Raw genomic sequence first — 17,924 nt, forward strand, 5'->3', positions numbered from 1 at the left:
TCTTTGAACTGTATTTAGAAGAATTAAATTGGCAGTAAGCTACTGGGTGAATCGAAGGGAATATGACTGGAGACATGAATGGCATTAAGTTATGTAGATTACCCTTGACCTTTAGAATACCAAGGTGTGGAGAGGAAGCAGTGGCTGTCTGAGGGTTCAATGTCCAGACTCGCCTGGATCACTTCCTTCTATAACATCCTAAGGCCCCTCTTGAAATCAATTCTTCACCAATGCTATCATTTATCTCCACTTGCCTATATTTATTGTTTGAGACCTATAAAAGCCTTTAATGTGGAAAACATGTATTCTACCCTCAAAAAAAAATATATGTATATATATATATATATATATATATATATATATTGATAGAGGGAAGTCACACATATAATCAGCCAATATGAATAACGCAATGCCCAAATCTTATTGTTTTTCTTTCTGCTTCTGAGTTGAACTTTCCCTTCCCTTTGCCTCTGTCCACACAGTTTCTGTGAACAGGACGTTGCTTCTGAAGGTGTATGTGGGACTATGGGCACATGCCCCCAAGTGCCTATCTATGTCTCTTTCCGAATTCTTGGTGCTGCTTTCTCAAAGTCTGGTTTGGTCCTACAAAAGTTTCTAGTAGTTCCAAACTGTTGGCCACCTTAGTTTTCACGGCCGTAACTTGGGTAGTTGTGAACATGATGAGAAACAGCTGTCATGCCCCTAAGTTGTATGCCAGAGTTTCCTCTTCCTTAGGCCCCACCAGGATGTGTCGGAAACATGAACAATACTTAAAGGTCTATCTGGTGTGTTTACTCTTGTTAATGGTGGATGGACTGGCACATTCAAAAGTGAATCACGGGAGACGAAGGAGTCCCCTCCACTCTTCTCCTACCCACAGTAAATGCTTTCCGAGAGCCCAGCCCTGGTGCATTTTCCAAACTGCACCTCTGTCTCTCTTGCTTTCCTCGCAGCAGCGGGGGAGCGTCTCCCTCCCCCTTTCTGGGGTCTGTCCTTGCTGAAGGTCGATGCACAGCCTTCTGTTGCCCATTCTTTTCAGTTTCTGGTACCCTGCATTTATCAAAGAAGGACAGTTTGAGGAAGGTCAAGGTTCAAAAGGACTCCATGCCAATAGGAAATAGGCCTTCTCTCTCCCCTGACACAGGTTTGCGCACGCCCCACAGCTGGGTCGGGTTTATGGCCGAAGGGAAGTTTATCATCGTTGACTGGCTGGGTGACCAACTGTCGACTTGCACATATAGCTGTCACCAGTCCCCACTGTGTTTCCCCTGTGACTCATTCGTGTCAGGCACTATAGCAACAGGTCTGGGATGTGCACATGTTGAAGTTCCTCTCCAGACTGAGTTCAAAGCACCTCTTGCCCTCGGATGAATCAGAAGACATTTTCTTTTTTGCTGTCTGCCAGCTGACCCAGGGCTGGCCAAAACAGGGAGGAATTTTCCACCAGGACATGCTGGATTTCGGGAGCTTCTTTTGGAGTGTGTTCGAATGGGAAATCTTTCTTGTGAGTCAGAAGCTTGGATCATAGCTCAGGTCTCCCAGAAGGAGCTAAAATGCTCTCTGAAGTCAGACCAACCCAGAGGTCCAGGTCGCAGCGCAACTGCCACAAAGAAGTGAGAAAAATGAGAAGTGTGTAGTCAAGTTGTATGAAGCAGAATTACTTCATCGAAAGTGTTGTCATCATTCAAGGCCTTGTTCAACTATTTGCTTCACTCAGAAACTTGTTCTGATACTCTAAATGAATCTCAATGGCTCTTTCCAATGCTATTTGATATTTACCTAACCCAGTGATATTTTTTAAAAAAGCCCTTTCTTTTGTAAAATAATAATGACAGAGTTTCGAGCCTGTACATGAGTTTAGGAAAACGTGAGGGGGCTAATCTAGCATATGTGACTTTTTTTAGTCTACCCACCTGTTCTTAGACCCATCTGTGAAATCCTGAGGTGTGGTATGTGTTGGTCCAGATAAATTCTAAGGATCGTTCCAGGTCAACAGCTTTTGAAGTCTGAATGAGTATTTATGCTTCATCCCTCGTTATTTCCACAAAATCCCGGTGAAGTAGCTAGTGTAGACTTGTTCCATGTACACCATGCATTCATCCCACCGATATAAATGCCCACTGTGTGCTAATTCCTACCTTCAGGGGGTTTATGGCCCATGGTCCAAGGATCATGATGTTTATGCAAACATCCATTAAAAATACATGTATGTTCAAAAATATACCCACATATATGTACATGACACATGATCATCAGAGAACCCTGCAAGGCCTTCTCTCTGCATTTTTTTATTGAGGTGTTTGACCCTTTTATTCTTTTTTTATTTATTTATTTATTTACTTTTTTTTTTTTTAAAGATTTTATTTATTTATTTGTCATAGAGAGAGAAGCGAGAGTGAGCACAGGCAGACAGAGTGGCAGGCAGAGGCAGAGGGAGAAGCAGGCTCGCCGCCAAGCAAGGAGCCCGATGTGGGACTCGATCCCAGGACGCCGGGATCATGACCTGAGCCGAAGGCAGCCGCTTAACCAACTGAGCCACCCAGGCGTCCCTTATTCTTTTTTTAAAGATTTTAATTTTTTAAGTAAAGTCTACACCCAACATGGGGCTTGAACTCACAACCCCAAGGTCAATCCAAGTTGCACTCTCTACCTACTGAGCCAGCCAGGCCCCTGTCCCTTTTATTCTTGTGCCTGCTTTCATTCCCCTCTCCACTCCACAAGCAACCTTCTTAAAGTCTATCCTTTCATTTGAATATGTTCTTGCAAAATACATATTGTTGGTTTGTGTGAATATGTTTTTAATTTTGCAAATGACATTGGTACATATCATACTTCCCAGATCCATCCATGTTGTTGGCAGACATCTAACTGTGATGGAATCTATTCCCTCTACTTGCTGGTCTTAAGGTTTGTGTTCTAACATGTGTTTAAGACCTTTCCCATGCCTAATTACAGAGATAATCTCCTAAATTTTCTTCCATAAATTTATAAGTTAGTCTTTCTCATTTAGGAATTTAATTTACCTAGTGACCTTATTGGAAATCCAGTTTTATTTTCCTTCATACAGTGATGTGGTTTTCCTGATACTGGCCACATCCCAACCACTCGTCCCCTCTCAATTTGTAATGCCTCCTTTATTACGTAAATGCCTACATGTACACGTGTGTATTTTTAGAGCGACGTTCCCAAGGTCACTCAGTCCGAAGGCAGCTTAACTGAGATTAGATGCTCTGGAGCCCATCTGATCACAGTGTTCACCTAAGATTAATAAGCTTACTCAGAAGTCACAGGATGGTAAAGCTGGAAAGGGACCTAGAGATTCTAGGCCAACTCTTTCACTTATTGTCAGAAAACTTAAACCCAGACGGGTTGAGTGACTTGCCAGAGGCAGAGCAACAGGGCCAGACCTCAAATGCATTTCAAGGCTGCTGCTCCTTTCTGTGTGCTTAGAGCTTTCTCGATGCGATTTGAGGTCCTGGACACAGAACTGCCTGGACAAAACAGTGCCCTGCATGGGTTTGATGTCTGACCTCACCTATTCAGTGCTATTAGCAGCTAGCAGCAGAGAAACAGGGAAGAGGGTAAAGATATTTTTCTGCATAAGCTAAAATAGGGGTTATAAAATTCATTTTCTTTTTTGGAGTAGACCTCAGACCTGTAGTTAGTATCTCTTCACATTTACTTGATGGACAAGTTGACCAAACCTGGTTATCTGATTACGGGAAGACAGCTGATCGCAAACAGTAACTTAGAGGGACACAGAGCGGGGAATTAAAGACACCAAGGGGAAAAGAAATCAGAAAGGTCACAAAAAGCTGGAGCAGAATTCAAATGGCACAATAGCATGGCACCACAATGTGTCCATAAACATTCGTTCAAAGCTTGTTGGGGGCTGAGGGAAATCCCTGTACTATGGCCAATAACCAGCATTCGAGACAAACACCCCAGCTGCCAAGAACGGGTTAAATTATATTGACTCTATTCTGTTCTGAGTACAGAAAATCCATATTTCATCAATATTTTCATCCAAAGTGTTAATAGTCATCATCAACATTGAGGGCTTATTTACACCCATATATTTTCTTTGTCAACTGAGCAGACTTAAATGTAACAGCACCCCGGTAGCCACGAGAGCACACCTGGCACCTAGATCTTTGTTTCTAGTACATTCTCCAATAAAAGGAACCAGGGATCCTTAGGGAAATGGCTGATTCAAGGATTCAGGCAGGGAATGTACAAGATGAGCCTGGAGCACCTTGCAGTGCCAAAAAGTAAGAAAAAGTTTGGAAACTGGGGCACCAGGGGGGCTTAGTTGGTTAAGCCTCTGCCTTCAGCTGAGGTCATGATTTCAGGGTCCTGGGATTGAGTCCTACATCAGGCTCTCTGCTAAGCAGGGACCCTGCCTTCCCACTCCCTCTGCTGCTCCACCTGCTCCTGCATGCTCGCTCTCTCTCTCTCTCTCTCCCTGTCAAATAAATAAAATAAAATAAAAAGAAAGAAGAGCTCAAAAACAAGCAAACCAAAAAATCCACAGTGATGTGGAAATATGTCAAAGGGACAAAGGCACCAACTAAAATTGTTCCCAGTGGCCAAAGCTGGGACAATTTCAGCAAGAAAATAAACAAAATAGTACCAGATTATGACCCAAAGCATAAAATAAATATCCATGAGTCATGCTGATGTAAGTAAGTGATTGAATAAACAAATAAATGTGAGAGAAGAGACGAGTCTTCCCTGCAAAAGAATTCCAAGAAATTTATGTAGATACACCACCCTCCAAGACAAAGAGTGTAGCTTCTCATTGCACGTGCAATCCTCTTACATAGTTATACACCTGTATAGTGATACTCCTCCTTCCAAAGGGTACAGTATGCAAAGAGGAGAAGAAGGAGTAACTTTATAGTAGAGTAACATGACAAACATGACCTCAGCTAAGTGATCAAGGTCAACATTAAGAGTGATAAATTGTGTTGATTTTTACCCTTGATATGATGTGCTGAAAATGTACTTTACCTCTCTGATCTATTTTCTAAAACCCATAACCTCAGTCTCATCATGAGAAAATCATCAGACAAATCCCAATTAAAAAAAGAATTTAGAAAATACCTCACAAGTACTCCTCAAAATTGTCAAGGTAATCAAAAATAAGGAACATCTAAGGAATTGCCATAGTCAAGAAGAGCCTAAGCAGACATGACAGCTAACCATACTGTGGTATCCTAGACACAAATCATGGAAGAGGAAAAGACATTGGGTAAAATTTAGGAGAAACCCAATAAACTATGAACTTTAGTTAAAAATGATGTAAGAATATCAGTTCATTAATTATAATAAATATCCCATACTAATGTATGATGTTAATAATAGGGATTTATGGGAACTCTCTACAGGAACTTTGTAGTAAAAGTAAAACAGTTTTAAAACATAAAGTTGATTTTTAAAAAAGATAAACAGATAAACCAACAAAAAACCCAAGGGGCCTATAGATCCAAACCCTCCTGCATCTAGAAAACTCACGTCTTTAGAAATAAGAACTTCAGGGTTCTGTGTAATTAAACTTTTGTCATATACAATTGAAATTATGATATTTCAAAGGTAACTATAAATGGCATGATTTACACCTTTGGCTAACAAACCACCATAATTATGTGTTATGTGATCAAACTCAACCTTGAACTCTTAGAAAGCTGAGAGCTGCAATGGTCCTACTCACCAAGGTTTTCCAGCACCTAGGACAGTAGCTGGCACATGCTGGTCCATCTATTTGAAGGCTCAATTAAAAAAAAAAAAAAAAAGAATGAAGACATTCAAGATTATAGAATCCAGTCGATTTAATGTGGCCAAGATTGTTTTTTAAAGATGAAAAATAATTCAGAGATATAGAAGATTAACAAGTAAAACAATCATTCAAAGATTCTGAATGACCCCTTTCCCACCCTTGATGACAACTATTTTCAAAAAAATGAAAAACCAGAAAATAACAAGTGTTGGTGAGGATGTGGGAAAATTGGAACATTTTATATATATACATATATATATAAAATATGTGTGTGTTATATTTATATTATATATACACACACACTATAATATATATATATACACACACACATACACACTGGAATATTATTCAGTCTTAAAAAATAAAGGAAATTCTGACAGATGCTACAAGATGGATAAATCTTGAAGACATTATGCTAAGTGAAATAAACCAGTCATAGGAAGATATGACCCACTGCATGATTTCATTGTATGATCCCACTTAAATGAGGCACCTAGAGTAGTCAAAGTCATAGAACAGGAAGTAAAATAGTGGTTACCAGGGGCTGTGGGAGTTCTTGTTTTATTGATACAAAGTTTCCACTTTGGAAGAGAAGTTATTTCTAGAGATAGATGGTGGTGATGATTGTAGAACAGTGTGAATGTGCTTAATGAACTCTACAATTCAAGTGGTAAACTTTATGGCATGTGTATTTTACAAATTTTAAAAATAAAAACAAAATAAATACAAGGTTTAAAAAAAAAAAGATTCAGAGCCAGGTTGAAGCAAAGTTGCCCGGATCTCATTAACCCAGAAGTTCAGTAGGGGATCCAGAGAGAAGTCTAAAAATCTGTGAGCCTTTCATAGAGTTTTTACAAAACAGCCCAAGAACAGATGGTGAATATTTTCATAGATGCTTCTTTAACTATGTTCTAGACATTCCTACTTTCCCTGTCATTAAAACTATTTAATTATATGGGCCCCCGGGTGGCTTAGTCAGTTGAGCATCCAACTCTTAGTTTCAACTCAGGTCATGTTCTTGGGTTATGGGATTGAGCCCCATGTCCAGCTGCATGCTCAGCAGGGAGTCTGCTTGTCCTTCTCCCTTTTCCCCTCCCTCCAACTTACGTGCTTGCTCACTCCTCTCTAAAACAAATAAACCTTAAAAAATACTATTTAACTATAACAATAACCCATAAGTGCTTAGTGCGTCTTCATGTACAAAACATTCTCACATCCATTTTTCACTTGCTTTCAGAACTTTGCAGGGAGGCAGGCAGAAAACATTGCCTGATGCCATACGAGTGCCCACTTCTCTAACATTTACTATTCTGTTTTGTGTGCTGAGTAGTCTACAGTCCAACGGGCCATGGGCACAGAATGGGAAGGCTAGAGCCCCTTGCCCAGGTTCAAAGCCTCACCACCCACTTCCCCATTGTATGCTTTTGGGCATATTAACTTAATTCTCTGTGCCCCAGCTCCTTTATCTATAAAATGGGTTCTTTGGGCTTGAAATGAGTTCCCGTGACATATTTGGAACAACGTCTGGCATGTAGTGGACACTTAGTGAATGTTAGCTGAGTTATTGTTGCGGTAGATTCGGAGGGATCCACAACATGGATGTGGAAACGAGTCAGGCTGGATCGGGGAGCTGAGATAAAGGGGTGGGGAATTCTGCCTGGGAAGATCAGAGAACACTTCACAGAGAAGACATGTGTGCCTTGAGTGCAGAAAAGGAGAATGAGAAAATGAGCTTTAAATAAAATGAGGTAGCTGTAGGCCTGCCCCAACTGATTATTTAAGACCCCAAACCCATAAAACACCTCCTGGTTTTCACAACTTTACCATGGCTACCTTTTTGTTGTGCCACAGAGAAACACAGGCCCATGGGTCACGTCCATCCCCACTCTAGGAATGAAGATCTGTTGGCTCCAAGTTTAAACTGTCGTCAAAGGTCTTAAATGTGCAGTGGCTTAAACATGTTTGAGCCAGAATGAACCTGGTCTTTGACCTTCTAGTCGAAAACCCATCCTTTGTCCCATAGAGAAACTCAGGCCATGTAACCCACCGACTCAGCAGTCTCTCAACCAGTCTTTCCCGAGCACTTGCTGGGTGCGCTGTTCTAAGAATCTCCGGCCAAAATGAGCCACAGGGGTGCTAACATTCTAGCAGGAAAGACAGGAACTAAGCAGTAAACAAGTCAAAGGAGTGAAGGCCCCAGTATGCTAAGAGATGAGAAGCACAGGTTGAAGAAAAACCCCAGAGGCATGAAGGGAGGGGTGGGACAGCTGAAAGCGTGAATTAAGAACCAGAGCGACAAGGTGAGATGATAAGCGATCCCATGGGCTCCACTGAGCTCTGAAATCCGGGCTCTATCCCACAGTAGCGTTGCCTTGCCATAGCCCATCGCCAGCCCTCCCTCGGGATGGATCCCGCCTCCACCCCAAGGCAATGGACTCAGCAGGCAGCATCTCTTCCCATCCGGGGTCTGGAGGTGCAAAGTGACCCAGATCGCATCCCAATGTTTTGTCCTCCTCTTTGACCAAGAACCAGCAATTCATTCTTCAAACCTCACTCTCTTCCTCTCTTACCCAAACCCACTGCTCTCTGCCCTGAAAATCTTTAGGAAGAAAAAATTGTGTGATGGTTTTCTTTCATCTGCTATGAGTAAGACTTCATGCGTTCATGCAATGACATGAGAAGGTTTCATGTTTGGCCCACTGGAGTCCCTGAACGGGGAGATCTTTAGCCTTGATCTTGACCCAGTTAGGACGATGAGAAGTTCATGTTCATTCCTAAGTGGCCAGTTGGAAGCTTTTTTATATTCCAGGAAATTGCCTGGTTCTTTATCTTAACCCAGTGCAAAGCCTTCTTCTTTTATAGCAGGATGTGGGTTAACGCAGCCAGACTTCGGCAGGGAGACATAGGTGAGGGGATTCCTGAAATCAGAGGGGATGGTTCAATGACAGCACTCACCCCAGGCAGACCCTGAGAGGGGCATGAGTAGAGGAAACCCCCAACCAACCAACCAGCCTTCTTGCCCCAGGGGGGTCCTTCTCTCCCTCACTTCTCCCTACTGCTTCTGAAAACAGGAAGCAGTCATGTGAGGAAGTCACTCCATGTCCACAGGTGGGTGCAGCCCGCTGGGACAGAGAAGGGCTCAGCCCAGGCCCCAGCTCCAGTCTGTCTCAGTGGCCCCAAGTCCAGAGGAACCGTCACATAGGAACCCAGCAGTGCAAGAAAGCCTAAGGCAAATCCCTAAATCACCACCCCCAGCGCGACCTCCCAGACTTTCAACCTCAATAAAACCTACTTCCTGACAGATCACAAAGGAAGCCCAGCATTTCGGGGTAGAACAGGCTTTCCTTTGGCGAATCTGCTTTCATTTCTGGCAGTCTTTGATTTGAACTGAATAAGCAATGCCACCCTGGCCCGGGGTTGGCATTTTAAATGACTTTGGTAGGGTGCAGGATACCACATCGGCCCACGTCAGATAACACAACCAGCAGCGACATTTGAAACCCCTACTCCGCAGTCCAGTTTCTTAGAACTGTTCTATGGAAGTGAAAACGAAAGAGAACTTCCGTCTTCCTCTGACCCGGCTGGCCTTCGCAGCTGGAATGTGCTGGGACTCACTTCTGGCACTGAAAAGGTTAATTGTCTCCTGCTGCGAAGTAGAAGCTGAGAAAAGGGTCCTGTGCAGGGGGAGGAATTATGGTAAATGAGGTTTTCTTTATAGTACTGCTCATTCTCAACATGCTGAAAGGGCATTAGTTCACAGTCACTTTCTCTGGAATTACCAAATCTGCTCAGAAGCCTTCATTAGGATATTAAACAAGACTTAATAAGTGAAAGTGATTTGCATCACTGATAATCGTGGGCATTAATCAAGACGGCTTCTGTCTCTCTCCCTGCAATATGTTTCATGTTCCATTGTAAAGCCCCTTTAATTCTGGAGGGCTTCTTAAAAGGGAAATATTACGTTTAGAAAGCCATTTTTTAAATGATTTACTTAGCAACGATCACTATAAATAATGTTCTACTCCCTTCTCGGCTTTAACCATCACAGCAATTAATGCTGTGAGGTTTGCGTCCGTGAGAGAGCCAGATGTGTTCCCATTTATCAGACACGGGTTGCACTTCTTCTAATAAATACTTTCGTCTTTAAAAAGAACTTCAAGTACGACTCGAGAGCAAATGACCAAAGTTTCCACTTCTATCTGAAGGCCCATGCTGTGGCCATGTTCTACTCCACTCTAGGGACAGATGCCTCGACGCTACCTTCTGTGCCCTACAAAAGCCTTCCATAGTGAGCCATAAAATAAGGCAACCTGCTCGTAGTTGTCAATTAAATAAGAAACAAATACAAGTGAAGCTATTGAAGAGGGCTGCTTGCTTTATAAGGCAGCTGTCTCTTGTTAAAACCCAGGGCTTCAGAGCCAAGGGACTTCTATCCAGAGGAAGCTCATTTTATAACTCTTAGAAAGAAGAGAAATGAGAGTTCATACTTTGGTTTAGCAAGTGAAAGACCAAGGGCTGGGTTTTTTTGGTGGTTGTTTTTCCTTCCCCCTTTTCTTCCCTTTTTCCCTCCTTTCTTTTCCTTTTTCTTTCTTTTCTTTTTAATTTCTGGCTTTCAGCTTCATGAAGGGATTACTTTTCAAGGCTTTCTGAACAAGAGATCACAGGCAATCTCGTTACTCCTCATGATTTAAAACAGTGTGGGAGACAGGAGTTTTTTATATCTAGAGCCACAGCCTAGAGTCAAGGGCAGGAAGGAAGTGACAGGAGAGAAGGTAGAAGTCTCTGTCTCAGACCTGGGCCAACAATTCCCATCTGGGGTCTCGTCCCTCCCTTCCCAGCCTCTCCTGGGACAGTCCTGCTTGAACTGCCTATAGTAGAGATGTCCACATCTACGTGTGTTTAATACACACACACACACGCGCGCGCGCGCGCGCGCGCGCATGCACGCAGACTTCACATAGAGATGCACCCCCCATCCCCTACCCCCAAAGTTGTGGTACCACTGAGGGGTTTCAAGTCTCCTGGCATATCTGACTGCTGCTTCTGGCCTACTTAATGGGGTCCTGTTTATACTCTTCTTCTGCCTTTCCGGGCAGCCTCATTTGTTATGTCTCTGCTAAAATTAACTCCACGTTAATTTCTGGAGGCTTTGGAGTTTATTGCTGGAAAAAAGGTTATTTGCTGGCAGTGATTAGGGACATTATTGTTCGCATGCACTAGGGCTCAGCACACTATTTAAATGGAGCTCAAGAGATGAGCTTCTGTGAAGCAGAGGAGACTTGATCCATCCTAATGAACTGCAACATGAATTATATGCCCTACTTCACCACCTCCCTGCTTCACTAATCTGGGATAGTTCACATGGAACCATCTATCCAGAAGGGAGAAGATAGCATTCCCAACTGAGGACTCTCTCACTCTTTTTCTTTTTCCCTTTTCTTGTTTTACTTCTTCTTCTCCCTCCCTCCCCCCTTTCTAGATCTCCAATCTCCAAGCTAGTTTGTATCCTTTTCTAGCCCACCAGGGGGACGGCTCCTCATATTCTGGGAGACATGACCATGTTTTCACCCATTGCCGCCATATGGAACAACCACCTCTCCTGGGCCCTCCAGAAGTGTCAGCCGTTGTGTTGGGAGATTTACAAGCACTATCTCCAACCCTTCAAAGAAGACACTGCTGTCGCCCTTAGTGTGCAGAGGAGGAGTTGGTTCTGAGTGGCTGAGTATCCGGTACAAATTCACAAGGCTGTTAAACGATGAAGACAGAAATTGAATTAGGGCCCTCTAGGTCTGTTTGATGCCAAATCTCACACACCTTTTCAAAACCACCCCATCCCCTGCTGCTGCTTTTGGCTTAAAAAATGATGATGGGCATGTGGGGAGGCAATGTCATTTTCCTTGAGACACTTCCGTGAGCACGTGAATGCTGGAAATTTGGGTGCCACTTGATCTCACAGTTTTGTTATTATTATCACAGTCCGAAGTTCCTTATCTCTTCTTCTGATGAAAGAGAAAAACCAAACAGTCACAAGCATGTTTCTTGTCAGAGCCCCAGGAACAACACAGCAACTTCTATTGACTTAGTTTCAGGGCCAATAACCAAGGTCAGCTACTTTAAAAAGCAGAGATTTCAAATTTTTTTCCCCTAAATGTTTCATAATGTCAGTCAAAAGAAAAAAAAAGAAAAAAATCTGTGTAAACTATACAAATTTCAATGTTCAGATCTTTTTGCTTGTTAATCTTCTAAAATATTAGACACAGTCATGTTCAATAAGTCACAAGACAAAAATTGAGTCTGAGGGTTAACTAATTCCCATCCGTTTTCTTCCTCCCCCCTACTATTCACAAATTGGCTGTTAAAGTTCAAATGTATTTCTATGAGAGGAAGAAAAGATAATACAGTAATGCAGAAATGACATGTTAATTAGCAACCATAGTACTTTTTAAAAAATCAGTTTCAGGTGCTCAATATAATGATTCAACAATTCTGCACATTCCTCAGTGTTTGTCAAGATAAGCACAGTCTCTCTCTTTTTTTTTTTTATTTTATTTTTCAGAGAGGGAGGGAGCACAAGCGGTGGGAGCAGCAGGGAGAGGCAGAGGGAGAAGAAGGCTCCCCACTGAGCAGGGAGCCTGGTGCGGAACTCGATCCCAGGACCCTGAGATCATGACCTGAGCTGAAGGCAGATGCTTAAAGCAACTGAGCCACCCAGCCATCCCAAGATACATGTACTCTTAATCCCCTTTATTTTTTTTACTACTTCTTAATAAGGACTGTGAGGAGAAGTTAAGAAAGGGTTAAAGCTATTCATTTAAAATAAATTGAGAGGCCTCAGGCACCTGGGTGGCTCAGTCAGTTAAGCATATGCCTTCTGCTCAGGTCATGATCCCAAGGTCCTGGGATCGAGTCCTACATCGGACTTCCTGCTTAGTGGGGAACATTCTTCTCCCTCTCCCTCTGCCCTGCCCCCCTGCTCATGCTCAGTCTCTGTTAAATAAATAAAATCATTTAAAAAATAAAAAATAAATCGAGAAGCCTAAGCATAGGAATTATACACAGCAGCTGAACACATTCATTGAACCTCTGCTTCCTTTAGAATCTCCACTGATACAACAGAAATAAAGTTTTTGGGCGGGGGGTCGTGGGAGGGTGAAGGTTGTTCTTTGCTTATCTTTAAGGAAATAAACCCATAAGGAGAAATAAAATGGGGGGGAAAGACAAACTACTATTTCGGAATCTGGAAAGCAGATGTTCGTGTGATAACCGACAGTAGACTCATGAAAAACTGCATCGCTGGAGTAAGGAAGCCGCAGAAGTACCTGATTGAAACTCAGAACCGATACAGATTGACCACTTGGTAGCTCTGGATGTAGCCTTAGAGGTGGGGCTAAGAGAGGAAGTTTGGTTGAAAGTCTATTTTAGAAGCACAAATCTCCACTACGCTCTGCTAAGCTCAGCACCGGCCCCTTCCCACATCGACCAGCAGGAGACAGGAGGCTTACTCCCTAGAGAAGGCCTCTGGACTGAGGACAGCAAGCACGTTTGAGGTTGGGGCACTGTCAAGAAAACCAAAGGAACAGGAGGTTCATGCAGTGCATGTGGAGACCCTCCAGTCCTACTTCCTTACCCCTCTTCCTTCCCCCACTTGGTCCTCAGAATACTGGAGGCAGAGAATTGGCAAACTCTAGACTAGGGCCTCTGATGAGCCTAAGGGGAAGGAACGAACGATACTGATCTCTGGATTTTCCCAAGGAAAAGTCCCAACTAGCTCATCCTACAGGGAATCCCTCCAGGTACACAGTTTCCAACTGGGGTTCTATAGCCCCATTCTAGAATGTGAACAGACTGCCAAGTGTCACCAGACGTCAGAGAAAATCATCTAAAATGGATTCAGAGAACAGAAAACCAGGATAAAAGCACCTCGAAAGGAGCAGAGACCATACTAGAAGAAACAACAAACAGACCCCCCTCCAAAAAAGCATTAATGTCTTCACAGAGATAAAGGAAACCTGAATAGGACGCTCTAAAAAAAGGAACTTTCAGGAGCTCCTGGGTGGCTCAGTCGGTTAAGCATCTGACTTTGGCTCGTGTCATGATTTCAGGGTCCAGAGATGGAGCCCACATCTCATGGGGCTCCCTGCTCAGCGGGGAGCCTGTCTTCCTCTGCCCCTCCCTTCACTCATGCTTGCAACTGCACTCTCTCTCTCTCCAATAAATAAAATCTTTAGAAAGATTTTTTTTTAATTTTCAAAGGAACATCCAAAGAACAAAGAGAGAGAGAAAGATAACCTTAGAATTAAAAAAAAAAAAAAACCAATGTCAGAAAAAAAGTTATCAGAAGTGTTGAGGGATAAAGCTAAGATAATAAATTAAGAAGAACACAAAGACAAAAAGATGGGAAATAGCAAATAAAAAAATTATAAGACTAAAAGGTCAGCCCAGGAGGTCAAATATCACGATAATCAGAGTCCAAAACAAACAAACAGACAAAAAAACAAATGGGGGGAGAACTGAAAAAAAGTGATGGGAGAAAATGATTAATAGAATTATTGTTGTTTCCCAGATTTATAGGATCAACCAAGTGTTCCCAACAATGAATAAAAAGAGATCCCCACCAAGGAATGCCAATGTCAAATTTCAGCAAGCTGAATACAGAACGCCTATAAACTTCCAGGAAAAAAAAAAAAAAAAAAAAGGTTTTCTACAAAGAATCAAGCCTCAGAGTAAATCAGACTTTTCCATGACAACTTAAAAGCCAGAAGACAATGGAGCAATATCTTCAATGTTTCAGAGGAAAATTATCCCTAACCTGGAATTTTACGTCCAGACTATGAATTAAGTATCAGGGTCGAATGAAGACATTTTCAAACAGGCAAGATCTCAGAGCATTTATTTTACCCACACCTTCGTCCAGGTTATTGCTGGAGGGTATGCTCTACTAGAGTGAAGGGTAAGAAATAAAAAAATTTTAAAAAGGGAAGACTGGGTCCAAAAAATAGTGTATCCAGGACATGAGGGAGTTGGAGGGTATCCCTAAGAGGATGGTGGAGGGAGAATCCGGGATCATACCTCTGTGGCCATTTGGTCCCAATGGGAACAGAGCAAAAGACTGGAAACATCTCCTTCAAGAGGATGAAGTCAATACAATGCCTAATATGTTTGAAGGTGCTAAGTGGAGATTTACAAACCTGGGAGGAAAATCGGACAGATGAATAAGCGATAAGGACAGAGAGCACTAAGTTCTAGAAAAGGCAATAATGAGAATATGCAAAAGACTGTGCCAGAAAGAAAATTAATCCTAGGAAAACACATGAAATGCCTGTGAGTTAATTTGCAGAGTAGTGATAATGTAAACAAAGAATACTGATCTAACCCAGATTACAAGATGACTGTGCTGGAAGTTTGAAAGGATAGGAAGTTATGTGCAGGGTGAGCAGTGCTGGGTAGAGGAGTAAATCCTCATTTCTTCAGTGGGAAATCCATACATAATGCCTAAGACGAAAACGCCAAGAAGTAGAAATAGAAACACATCATACGAATATATGCAGATGAGTCCCAAAAGAGTCCATTTCGAGAGTTGAAAATCCATCCAGGAAGAAACTGAAAGTGACAGGGATGAGTGTGGGTACTTACAAAACCATTTGGCCCTTGCCGCTCTGTGCCTATATAACTTCTGTAAAAATTAAAACTAGCTAAAATATGAATGCTATTTTGAACCAATATATAGTTTTTAAACGTCTCAAGCTAAGCTGGCTGGGTAAAATTATTCATAATATGTCACCTACCATACTGGAGGACAATATTTTTGAACCATGTTTTGTGGTCAGTTAGTGGATTATAAAATGGATTTTTTTTAAGTAGTAAGCGCTGGGAAGGGAAAAAAATGAAGTAGTAGCAGACCTCACGTTTTTACAAGTACCCATTCACACTTTATTCTTCTAGAAATATATCCTGAGTTTTAGCTAGGCAAGATAGGATTAAATTTGCAGGGACTGTCACATAGTTAAATCTGGGCCAGTAAGATTTGGGAAGAAGAAAATGTAAGCACCATCCAGGCTATGCCCTAAAGACAAAACTATTTGGTCCAGACTTTCCCTTTTTCTTCCCTGTGGGCTCAGATGTCGATCTATAGGTGAACTAAGTCCAACCAGCTTGATAAGGACAACCACCCAGAGATAGGAGACCAACAAAATGGAAGGAACCGTGTCCCCGAATGGCTTGTCAGGCAAAACCAGCCAGCCAGATGTGAATTACTCATCACTGGATTATTTCATAAGAAAGTAGTAAACTTCTATCTCATGAAAGTAAGTCTTTTGGATTTCTGTGCTACAGCACCTACCATATGCCTAGGACATGAATAGAATAGAAAACAGAAAAGCTCACCACTTGTTGGAAGGGTATGCACTGTTTTGTGACATTTCTGTTTTATTATTTATGCGTTTGATCATATATGTGTTTACCTATACTGGAGTGCAGTTAAAAAGTTCTACTGACACTGCTTAGGGTATAAATCTCTTATGTTCAATAAAAGTTGGGTAGTAAAAATAAAGTCATGGTATGTTCGAGTGAGGCCTCTGAGCAGAAAAGAATATGAATTTATAAGCTGTGTAGCTTTGGGTTAGTGAGCTGGGCCTGTTTCCTAACACACAAAAATGACTGAGTTTGAGTAGATGATGTTTAAATCCCTTTCAAGCTTAAAATTGTGTTACTCAGTTGACTTGTGATTCAATTCAACATTCTTTATCCTTGGTTAGTATCCAAACAGCCAGAAAGGCCACAGGCTCTTTATGTCACAAGCTGGGAAGGAGAGAGATACAAAGGAAGTTAGGCGGTCATGGCTCATTTTTATGTGGCTGCCATCTGAGTAAAGATACCCTTACCAGGAGTTGGAAGTTGTGGCAGAATGAAAGGCTGCCCTATGTTGTAGGAGGTGGAAATCTGTATGGAGTTGTGATGACCCAGACTACGCCACATCACAGTGACAATTGGGCCTCAGATCTTCTTGATATCTGGGAAAGTAGGGAGAAATAAGAAAGGAGCCACACGGGTCTAATAGGAATTATGGAAAGATTGCAAAAATACAATCAACAATGAAACAGGTGAGAATGTTTAGCTTTGAAGAAGGCTGGGGGACACTGAATAATTATTTTGTAGGAAGAGAAGTGCAATTCTAAGTAGAGGGGTGATCAACATACTGTCAGTATAAACCAGTGGCTTCCAAACCTTTTTTTTTTTTTTTTTTTAATTTGAAACCAGAATAGTTTCTGGTATCTTAGGTAGTATCTCCAACACATAAAACAACAACAACAACAAAAATGGTTTTTTAATGACTGGATTAGTGATGGGGGTCCTCTACTCTTCTAACCATCTCAAACACCTTTTCTGGAACCCTAAAATTTGAGGAATAAAATTTTTTTTAAGATTTTATTTATTTATGTGACAGAGAGCACAAGTAGGCAGAGAGGCAGGCAGAGAGAGAGGGGGAAGCAGACTCCCCGCTGAGCAGAGAGCCCAATGCGGGGCTCGATCCCAGGACCCCAGGATCATGACCTGAGCCGAAGGCAGAGGCTTTAACCCACTGAGCCACCCAGGCGCCCCTGAGGAATATAATTTTTAAACAAGTCATTCAAATCAGTGCTTTGAAAATATTTTCTCATCATAATCTATAAGACCACACCTCCTCCCATCCCTTCCACATACACATGCTTGAAACAAAGTTCCACAAGACAATTTTACATTTTGTACATTTTGTAGTCTATTTCACTTTATCCTGTTCCTTTTTTTAAATGTCAACCATGATCCACTTAATCTATTTCAACTTGTAAATGAATATGCTACAGCTCAAAAGTTGAAAAACACAGATCTAGATTGAGAAAAGATAGAGACAAATTGTCTAAAAGTTAAGTTAGATTTCTTCCTTGCAAATGTAATTGTTTGGAGCAAGTAATCATAAGTGACTGTGGATTTGTCACTTTTGAAATCTTAACGAAAGCAACTCCTGTTAGGAATAACTTGGGTTGGAAGGAGGTGAATGTTGGGCTGTTTCTGCCACCAGAGAGGGTGGATGGATAGTGGAGACGTGGGCAGACTCTGATTGCTGCTTCTCAGTGTTGACGAGAGAGATATTACATAGAAGTCCTGTTAG

This window comes from Lutra lutra, chromosome 15 (genome assembly GCF_902655055.1).
Source record: "Lutra lutra chromosome 15, mLutLut1.2, whole genome shotgun sequence".
Taxonomy (NCBI): Eukaryota; Metazoa; Chordata; class Mammalia; order Carnivora; family Mustelidae; genus Lutra; species Lutra lutra.